The 10,534-nt window shown below is 52.6% G+C and overlaps 1 protein-coding gene across 1 annotated transcript in view; it reads right to left on the bottom strand.

The window, feature by feature from the left end:
* The window catches only part of LATS2 (large tumor suppressor kinase 2), a gene marked incomplete at its 3' end in the record, with an annotated part of 69,188 nt that overhangs the window by 35,757 nt on the left and 22,897 nt on the right, over positions 1-10,534 (bottom strand). The window lies entirely within an intron of this gene.

Here is a 10,534-nt window from a genome sequence, read left to right on the forward strand (position 1 = left end):
GTGATTACGATGAGCACTACGGCACCATTTGCAATAGTGAAAAATCAGGAAGAACCTAAATGTCCAGCAATAGGGAGTAGTAGGAAAGAAATAAAAGGTAGCTATTAAAATGATGAAATATATAAAACAGCTCAGTACTTTGCAAAGGAGAATTCAAAATCACTGTAGAGTGGGGAAAAGCAAGTTGCAGAACTATCTATACACTATGATGCCATACTTTAAACTAAACAACCCCCCTCGAGCCTATGCTAATCACACTTTCTAAAAGTATTGAGTGAAAAAGGAGACCAAAAGAGCACACAGCAAATGGGTGACAGCTGCTGCCCGGGCGGAAGGAGGGGGATTAGACAGACTGAGGACAGAAAAATGTGGACTTCGACATTATCTGCAACGCTTTCTTTTATTCAAAAAAAGTGAAGCAAAACTGTCAAAATGTTAAAATTTGTTGATTCTGGGTGATTAGGGTTAATAGCAGGGGCTGTTATTCTCGGTGCCATTTTTTTAAAACAGCTTAAATTTGTCAGCCATACATATGAAGCCTTTGGAAACAAGTTAGTCCCCAAACAGAGGCTCGTTTGGGGCAACCACGACACACCTGCATAGAAGAATATTCCAATTAACGACTCTATGGGTATGCGTTTATTGACAGTCATTCATTCCTTTGCGCTTTTTGGTTTTCGATTTTTCGGGTACTGGCTATGAGCCGCAGGCTACACCAGGCAGCGAGGATGACACGGTGGGCAGAACCACATGATTTATCTCCTCATGTTGCGTGCAGTCCTGCAGATGTATGGGGGTGGGGGAGGGGAGCAAGTGACAGTACCTAATTTTGTGAAACAATTAAGAATATACATGTATGTGTATATGAGAGAGTAAACTTTCCTCTGGCTTTATTTCTAATTGCCTTACTTTTAGACATTTGGCAAACAGAACCTCCTGGAATTTTGGTAAAAACCTCTCGTGCACGGTTAAGTCCCAGCGAGCCTTTTGGGGTGGCCACCTCGCCGTCTGTCTCTGCAGACCTGCCCCCCGCCCCACCGCCTCCACCAACAGCACAGTTTCATTCTGTGAATAGCCCTCTGCTTCTGAGATGAGTAATGAAGCATGTGATTGCCTAAGTCAGAATTGCTCAATAATTAAAGATTTGTTCCCAGAAGACCTCAAAGAAACCCTGTCAAGATAAAAATCACACTCTGTATTTAAAGAATTTTATGTTGACACTTTACATTATTAAGAGATGAATTGCTAAAGTGTTTTCTTATGTCTTCCTTTAGCTTATTTTTTGTGCTGAGTGAGCTGTGACGCCAAGTACTTCTCGTTACGTTTACGCGTGGCTGCAACTTCTGTTTCATTTGCAGACACGGAGCAGAATGTTGTGTCTGTGACTGAAAAAAAATTTCACCCAGAAGGTTCATATGCTTCTATATGCTCTAAAATCTTCCATTCAAACTTTTCCTCTAATCTTTTGAAGTTAACGTTGGTGAAACTTGCTTTCAGAAGAATAAAAAGGGTGAGGCTCGAACTCTCCTCTTCAGTCTTTTCTACAACAAAACGAAAATGTAGAGCTAATCCACGGTGAATGCCTGGTGATCTGGCATAGCTCTGTGACTGCAGCTCCCGTTAATACTCGGGGGAAGAGAGGGGCTGGAGGACACTCAGGAGACACCACAGAAGGTGACAGAAAATTACACCGAGCCACGGTCAAGGCAGGAGATATGAGAGCTGCACTGTGCTTGGAAGCCCAGGGGTCGCAGTGCCCAGTGGTCACAGAACGACAGGTGGCCCCACCGAGAAACAGAAGCTCGAGCTTGCTCCGGCCAGCCCACGCTCTCTCTCCGGGCTTTCACGCAGACGGGAGCTTTGGGTGCCTGCGTGGGTAGTGAGTCATGACGCGCGTCGCAGAGCCCCGTATACTGTATTTCATTTGCACACTTCCAACCGCTCACTAAACGCTTTTACTTTCGTGTCTTGACAACCTTTGTAAGTCAAAATGGTCTAAAACGGAACGTGTGTGTTCACCCAGTGAGTATTTACTGAGCACTCACAACCCGCCAGGCACCGCGGCCTCTCCAGCAGCACCCGATGTGCTCAACACATCAGGCACCCAGGTGTGCTTGGCACCAGGCACAAAATAGTGAAAATGGGGCTGATGGGTCTCGTGGGAGAGGTAAGTAAGAATCAGATAGTGCCACAAACCAGCGGAAACTTCCTTCCAAATCAATGCTATAAAAGGCACGCTTTCTGCCAGAGCTTCCCAGAGGGGTGCGACCTGGTCTGAGAAATAAGGACCCACGTGAGCTGAGACGCAAGAGACGAGAAGAAATGAGATGAACGGGGAATCTGAAAAGGGCGAGCAGCACATGTGCAAAGGCCCTCGGGGGCAAGACACGGACGCAGCGTTTGAGACACTGAGAGACGGCGGGACGGCGGGAGGAAGAGGCGCGCGGTGGCCGCGCCACGCACTGTAAGCGCTTCGGTCCTTCACTCAGAACAGCCGCAAGCACGCGGGCTGGCGGAATGACAGGGGCGGCCGCGTTTCCGAAGACCAGACCGCTGGGCCGAGAGAAGGGGGTGACGATGGCGACAGAACACTGCGCAGTCGGGGAGAGGGCGGCTGCCGCTTGGGTGCCATGGTAGCAAAGGACATCGGAAAAGGCAATGTGGAGAAATGGCACAATACAATGATCGGGTCCCAGCGACCAGGCAGCCGAGGTGGCGGTCCCTAAGTGGGGCACGACGGCGTCCACTGGGGAGACTCGAGTTTGATTTTGGAGGTTCCCGTTGTGAAGGAGTGGAGCAGGCGGTGGGAGACGCGGGCCCGCAGCGCGGGAGAAATCTGACCCGGGTCGCTGCCCGAGCCGTGTGTGGTCGCCGATGCCGAGGGCCTGGAGGACTCTGCCCAGAGGGACCGCAGAGAGCGGGGCGGCGGCCCGAGGTGGCGCGAGGGGCGCGGTGCGCGTGCGCAAGCGCCGAGACCCATCGCCGAGCACGTGGCACGGGGCATGTGGCTTCGCAGCCACCACGCGGGTGCTTCGAGGATGCGGCGACAAAGGTACACACTACTGAAAATGCAAGGCACAGGGCGCTGGACACCGTCCACCGGAGTTAGAAACACCCCAGTCACGCCCCGGCAGGGAGCTCCACAGGGGTGGGGGGCTGAGGGTGGGGGGCTGGCGCTGGGAGAGGTGGCGGGCCAGGGGGCTGCGAGCAAAGACGACCGAGGGCTGGGGCGGCGGCGAGGTGGGTGAGGGCTCAGAGGAAGCCTGTTTTCCGCGGGCGATGCTAGAGCCGCTGTAACAAATCACCGCAGAGCCGGCGACTTAAGGACGCCTCCCTTTACTTCCTACTCGCCGTGGGTCAGAAGATTCCATCCACAGCCCAGGGGACAGCCGGCCTGGGCAGGTGACCACAGCATCACCGTCCCTGTCGTTTTCACACTAACAGGACAGCCCAAAGGGGCCCCGCGTTCGGTTTCTCCTTTCCCCCACCCAGTCAACACAACCCTAAGCCAGAGTCGTTTTCCTACCTCTTGCCTAGCACATAGAAGCCGCGCGACAAATTATTCGTTACGACATGAACTGATGGGAGTCTCCGTAAGGATGGCGGAAACGAAACACCCAGAGTAACCCGCTCTTTCTCCTCTCTTTTCCTTCAGGGAAGGTACGATGATCTTAACTGTGAAACCAGAAGCCATTCTTTCACCATCATCCGTGGCCCCCAAACCACTTAAGTATTTACTGTTCGCAGGAAATATTATCCGTGTCATATTGAGCAATTTTAATTAGTTATATTTCATGCCTTTCCTCAGAAGAGGACCTTAGGACTTTAGGGAATTAACAAGAAATAAAAATGGATAAAGTGACACTTTGACCTGTAAATCGTTGCTGACAACCAAGCTATTATTTTCCTTGATACGTTACATTTATACGAACAGGACGTGGCTTGTCTATGAAGGACTGAGTCTGCATTTGCATGTTTCTGTTCCAGGGTGGAATTGTGACGGAGGGAAAAATACAATGGTGAATAGAAGGCGCATTTAAACTTAGAGGGAAAAAAAGATCTCCCCCAAACCAAGGGGCACAGTCATGTCCATCCGTGCTAAACAAACATCACGATGATACCAGCAAGATGGACAGCACAATTATACACTAAAACCCAGAGACAGGAAGCTACGGTGTGCAAGTAATCACCGCGAAGCATGGAGAGTCGATGAGACATCATTGCTCCCCTGATGCTGGATGCGTGAATTTCACAGATCCCAGAACTAGAAATTTAAGAAGCCAAGACCCAAGGAATTCGGTTTTAAACAGCTGAAACTACGCTAAAAATCGCAGCCCGGGGCTGGCCTAGTGGGTCACTTTTACGTTGCGAGGCCGCGGTGACGGACTTCGTTGTTCCCGGGCTCGGGCTGCCTTCTAAGCCTCCATGGCACCTCCTGGTACACCTTTCAATTAGCAGAGCACACAAGCTTTTTTCCCAAAATGAACATGAGCTGAAGGTCTCTGTAACGAATGTGCCGCTACTCAGATGTCGAACGGGGTGAGCTGCAGCAATCTAGAGCAACGTTAGGTAGGATCTGGCGAGGAAGGGAGGAAGTGGCAGGAACCAGGGTGGCCGAGAACTGCAGCTGCAGCAGAAGCTCGGGGCAGGAACGACCAGGAGGCGGCCCAGGCGTGAGGAGCCGAGCTCCTGCGGGAATAACCGGGCACTGGAGCTCCTGCGACAGACAGGCTGGGGGACAGGGTGCCCACCCTGCGACTGCAGGATTGTTCTCGGCAGATTTCTTAGTTTTCTTGCCTAGATTAACTTTTAATTACCAAATATAGAAAAAATGGTGTAGGATCACATGGGCTCCCAAGCCCGGGTCTTTTTTATTAGCGGGCGCTATGATGGGGTTGGAATAAGAGAGGAAGGTCTTTGAAAACGCTCTCCAAGGTCCTGGGCTAACTCTCCGGAGGGTAACGCCACGTTGCCACATAGGAGTCCAGGGCTGGACCTGCTGTAGTCGCCCCGGGAAGCCACATCTTGGCCCATTCTAAACTGTGTTATTTCCTCTGTGAACTAGTAACAACCGGGAACCCAAGATACGGAAAGCCTTAAGATTCAAAGGACTGAGTCTCTCTAGCTGGAAGTTCAGGAATTATAAATATCTCCTCCCGCAGTCATTCTTCACTCATGCACTGAATTCCAGGCACAGGGCTAGACACAGATCACAGTGGTGACCGAGCTCAGGCAGGACCCACTGTCACCGAACTTACAGCCTGGAGGAGGAGGAGGCAAACTGCATCAAACTATCGTCAGAACAAATGTGTGATTAGAAACAGTATCAGCGCAGCCTGTGGCAGCGGAGGCATCAGGGCTGGTTCCCCAGGGAAGGCGGCGGTGGCACTTCCAGCCCTGCGTCAGCGGGACGATGAGCGGCCGGCGCTGACCCACAAGTGTGTGCAGGTGTCAGCCAGTCTGCCCTTGTTGGACGTCCTCCCTTTTTTTCACCAAACGACTCTCCTCTTGGTGGCACTGGTAGGAGTGACTTAGGGGTCACAATCGGAGTGGATGAGTAGTGGATGAGTAGTCCCCAAAAAGCTTTTGCAGAGCCAGCAGCCGTGTTTTAACAGGTTGTGTGTGTGGTGGGAGGGGCGAAGGAGATGTTGGTGGCCTAGGTCCCTCTCTCGTCCCCCTTCAGCCTCCCCTCAAGGCAGGGCAGTGACAGGGCGATGTCCCCCGTCAGGCCCAGGGCCCACAAGCACGGTCTCATTTAAACTTCCTTTAAAACTGGAAGAACCACGGCTGTGCAATGATAAGCCCGGCCAGGATCCAAGGGGCAGAAAGATGCAAGCGCGACAGGGACGAGCTGGTGGGCGAGAGCGGTCGGGGAGGGGGGGGCAGGGCGAGGTGAAGCTCACGGGGCGGAGCCAGCAAGCGGCCCCGCCTACACGTGGGCAAAGCCATGGCTGGACGACGCCCACCTGGCGACCACAGTCAGGCCGGCTGGCGGGCCCGGCTGGCGGGCCGCCCAGTCCCACCGACGGGGCACGCTGGCGCGGAGGCCAGCCAGGCTTACAGGAGAGGGGCGACGCCAACGGTCAGTGACCATCCCGTCACCTGTCCTCCTGGGGCGCGACAGCACCAGGCGCCCGACCCGTCTCCTTCTAGAACCTCGGCACTTTCTGGGGCTCCCTCTCAGCCCTCCGAGCTCCCGCCACCGGCGCCGGCCTGGGAGCCCGTGTGAGCCCAGAGACAAGGAGGCCGGCGTGGAGGCGGCACCTCCGCGAGGCCACCGCGTGCGGCGGCAGGTGTGCCGTGTGCGGGAGGCCGGCAGCACCGCGCCACCGGACTGGAGCGGGACTCGGCCCAGGGGCTGGGAGCCGAGCAGATGCACGCGGCCACCAGCGCCTGCCTGTGTCCCACGGGCAGGGCGACCCACCTCCAGACACGCAGACTCCCATCCCCTGCCAGGACCTGCTCCAGCCTGGACCTTGGTCTCCTGGAGGCCCTTCTGGGGGTCCAGGAAGAGGGAGGCACGAGGGGGCTCATCAGAGCAGGCGGGGTGGGAGGAGAGGCCTCACCACTGGGGTGGACAGCACCAGGACAGGGGTATTTCAGTCCTAGCTGCATCCTGGGCACCGCCGACAGGGACTGGCAGGTCAGAAGTGTAACAGACTGACAGAAGGACTAAAACGAATTACTTCCAAGCGCATGACTTCGGGCACCCAGGAATGCCCTCCATGCATCGAATTTCTATTTATTTTCCATATGGTTTTTCTCCTTAACGCTTTTCCCACTCACTGTTCTGAAAGCTCCCATCACTTTGATCTTAAAACAGCTCCCCACCCTGCCACTGCCTCCAGGAAGGCTTCCCTGAGCTGGTCGGCCAGTGTGGAGCCTCCGTCCCCGAGGCAGTCAGGGCGCTGGAAAGACCCCGCCTCTGGAGGCGACACATCTGGTCAGTTGTGAGATCCTGACCAGGCTTCTTATGACTCTGAGGGCCCTGCCTTCCTCACCTGTGCAACAGGGTTCATACCTGTCCCGTAGTGTCATGAGGACCAGACGAGGCCACGGCTGTGAAGTGTCTGGCACATGGTAGGTGTTTGCTGAATAAATAAACCTTTTAGCCAAGGGGACATTTTGCAGAGCTGGGCTTAGCAAATGTCAAAAGAATGAAAAGAACACCATAGAGGGAGATCAAAGCCAGCCATCGTTCTGTGAGTTCTCAGTCTGATGAATTGAATTATTAACCTCAATTCTGGGAGGAAAGTGAATTTCTACAGAAAGTAAAAACAGCATCACACATTGCCAATGACAGCCCACAGCTGTGCATTCTTAGGGCTCATGAACAGAAAATCTAAAAGGGCATTTATGATAACCCTTAAGTAAGGCATAGTGGTGACCAGCTTCCTGTGGCCATTAAACTGTCTTTTTATAACATTATTTAGCTATGTTCAATTCCCCATGCTGAAAACGCTAAAAGAATTTGGGGACTTTGAATGGAATTTCCCTGACCTCGGGAGGGAACGCAGCCAGTCCAAGCTAGTAGCCGCGCTGTGGGACAAGCACGGCCGTCCCAAGGCCTGATGGCTTCGTTCACGGCAGGGTCGTTCAGGGGCAGACCCTAGCTTCCCGCGAAGGCTAGCACGTGAAGAGGAGAAACCAGGCTTCCAGGTGAGGCTGCAGGCGTGCAGGAGATGACTTGGAACTCGCTGACATCCCACAGCATTGTCACCGCTTCACTGTTTTTCTGGAGGCTCATCTTTACGGTCATCGCATCATTAGCTGAATCGATCAAAGTCAAGTCCTATCCTTTGTCAAGAAAACACACACACGTGGACACACGCACACGCACACACCATGGCCTCACTCCCCTCTGGGAGCGAGGGTGAGAGTCACCCATGCAGGCAGCTCCCCTGAGCTGGCGCTGGGGGACAGCACCCTGTCTGGTCAGTCCAGACGGACAGGGAATGTGTGTCACTGAAAAGCCCTCAAGCATCAGGAGCCGGAGACTGTGGGGAAGGTGCCCGTCCCTTCCAAGAGAGAGGCCACTCCCAGGAGACAGGCCTCCAAGCTGGGGACACTGTCTCAAATGCTGAGCCGGCCCACCCAGGCCAAACCGGGGACAAAGGCCAGTGTGAGGGGCGGGGCCCTGAAATTCTCGGGCGGGGTGGGCCATGGCCTTGCAATGAAGTCATGACGAGTGAGTTCCACAAAAAGGCACAACTAGCAAAACACTGATGCGCGCGGTTTCACTGCAGTGGGAACAAGTCCCTGTCTGCGCAGCTGGGGACAGGGGGCGTGACCGTCAGCGCTGAGCACAGGTCCGGGCATGCCTGGGTCACGAGGCGGCGTCTGTGCCGAGGGCGCCGGGTCACTGTCCCACTCCAGTGCGGTGGGAGAGGCCTCGTGGGTCCGGCGGCAACCCGCACAGCACTTGGGCTCAGACGAAAAGGGCTGTCGGGGTGACCCGGACAAGGAAGAGAAACGACGTGGAGCGATGTGACAACCACACGGGCTAAGTGACACCCCGCGAAGCCAGGTCCAGATGCGGCCTGAGGGGACAGCAGGCGGGGTGGGGGGTGGGGGGGTTTGGCAGCCTATGTGCTTTCAACACAGGCCGTGGGCTCGGAAACGCGATGTTAAAATAGTCCCTCCAATGAGGCGCCGAGAGCTATAATTTCACCCTTAAACTCTAGAAATCAGAATTTTTTTTTTTGTAGTCTAAAAAAAAAAATCCCCTAAAACTTCTCTCCTTCTATTGAACTGCTAAGTCATTCTCATGTGAAAAACAGAAAACTGGTTTGTTGACATTTGGTTTTAAGGCAATTTATGTTTAGACATGCGGTGCTTTATAGTGATAAGACGAAAGGTACAGACCCGTGGGATATTAATTGAAAAGCTTGGGTTCAACCATTTATACTTGGCGTCACAGCCTTTTCTTGCTGGAAGTGGTCTAGCTGAGTGGTAAATTAATGAAATTCAACACTTTCAAGCAACCAAAATATACACTGCCAACATATGAATGGCACTGTGCCAGGTCACGGGTTTCTGTGGTGGCAACAGGGCACTCTTCCTCATGGTTTCCTGAACCCAGACCTGGCTTTGGCAAAGCACAGGTGGTGGAAACCTGGAGAGAAGCTCTGTTCGTTTATTCACAGACTTGGACAGAAATCCTCAAACCGTATGATCTGTAGGAACAATCCAGGGAGCTTGTTAAAAAAGTGGACCCCTTACTCACTCCTCCCAGAGGTTCTGAGTCCGAAAGCCTGTGAGGCCTCCAGGAAGCTCAGCCTTTTGGTTCTTATGGACATTTTAAAATGTTTACAGCAGTGATTAGGACACTGAACTCCATGTACCCACAACAGCTTCAACTCAGGGCCTCTGCTGTTTTGCCCTACCCCTTCCCCCGCTGGCCCACATTATTCTGAAGCAAATCCCAGACATCATTTTTTTTTCTGTAACTATTTCAGTATTTAACTCTAAAAGATAAAGACGCTTTAAAAAACAATTAAAGGCATCCAGATTAGAAAGGAAGCACTAAAATTAACTTGAGTTTGTAGATAACATAATCTTATATAGAGAAAACCTAAACAACACACACACACACACACAAACTACTAGACCTGATAAATTTGTCCAGCAAAGTAAAACGATACAAGAGCAACACACAGAAATCAGTCGCATCTCTGCACACTGGCCCAGACAACCGTCCTGCTGCTGGGAAGCGTGAGGAGGTATTCTGAAGGCAGAATCGGCCCTATTTCCATCTCCTCAGCCTCCGTCACAAGAAAGAAGAAGGTCAACGACCCGGTTTTCCCGAAAGACGATGACTGTCCCCCCACCCCCACCCCCACCCCACTGGACCATTCCTGAGTGGACAAGCCCGACAGTTCTTACTCTGTATCACAATCGTGATCGGTTTGTACTTTGCCCTTCCTAAGGAAGTACGTTCAGTATAAAAAGCATCTTAGCCAAATTTTTGTCTGAAAACAGCTGAAATGATTCAAGTCAACAGTGCCTTTCACCATGTACGTATAGAGACGCTCCGTTTATGTTGTGAATTCAATTTGGCTTCCAACGAAAATTAGAGAGAGAGAGAAAAGGAAGGTACAGTGTGTGAAATCAGTGAGGCAGGAAAGAAGCCCTCCACCTCTATAAACATTGTTCCAAGAAGCAGTGAACACAGGCTAAACGCTGCCAGGGACGCTCTGAACAAAAATCCCATCTGGACTCGGGACACATGGGCAGATGGCAGCCAGCTGGCAGGAAGCGCTCCGAGGCTTAAGGAATCAGGAAATGCAATAGGAACATTTTTAAAAGGCTAGCTGCATTTTTATTTTTTGCTTACCTGCATTTTCTGATTTTTTTTTTTTTTTCTGAGCAAATGTTGCTTTTGTGATCATAAAACAACAATAAACTCTTGTCTCGGAGAACTGGAAAAGGGCCCGCCCACGGAACCGGGGGTTCAGGCTGGAGGGGCCGTGTGCGTCCAGTCCTGGCACCGGGGCTCATCATCCCCATCCTCTGCCTGTTCAGCGTCGTGGTG

Source organism: Pteropus vampyrus, unplaced genomic scaffold, assembly GCF_000151845.1.
Source record: "Pteropus vampyrus isolate Shadow unplaced genomic scaffold, Pvam_2.0 Scaffold52, whole genome shotgun sequence".
Lineage (NCBI taxonomy): Eukaryota > Metazoa > Chordata > Mammalia > Chiroptera > Pteropodidae > Pteropus > Pteropus vampyrus.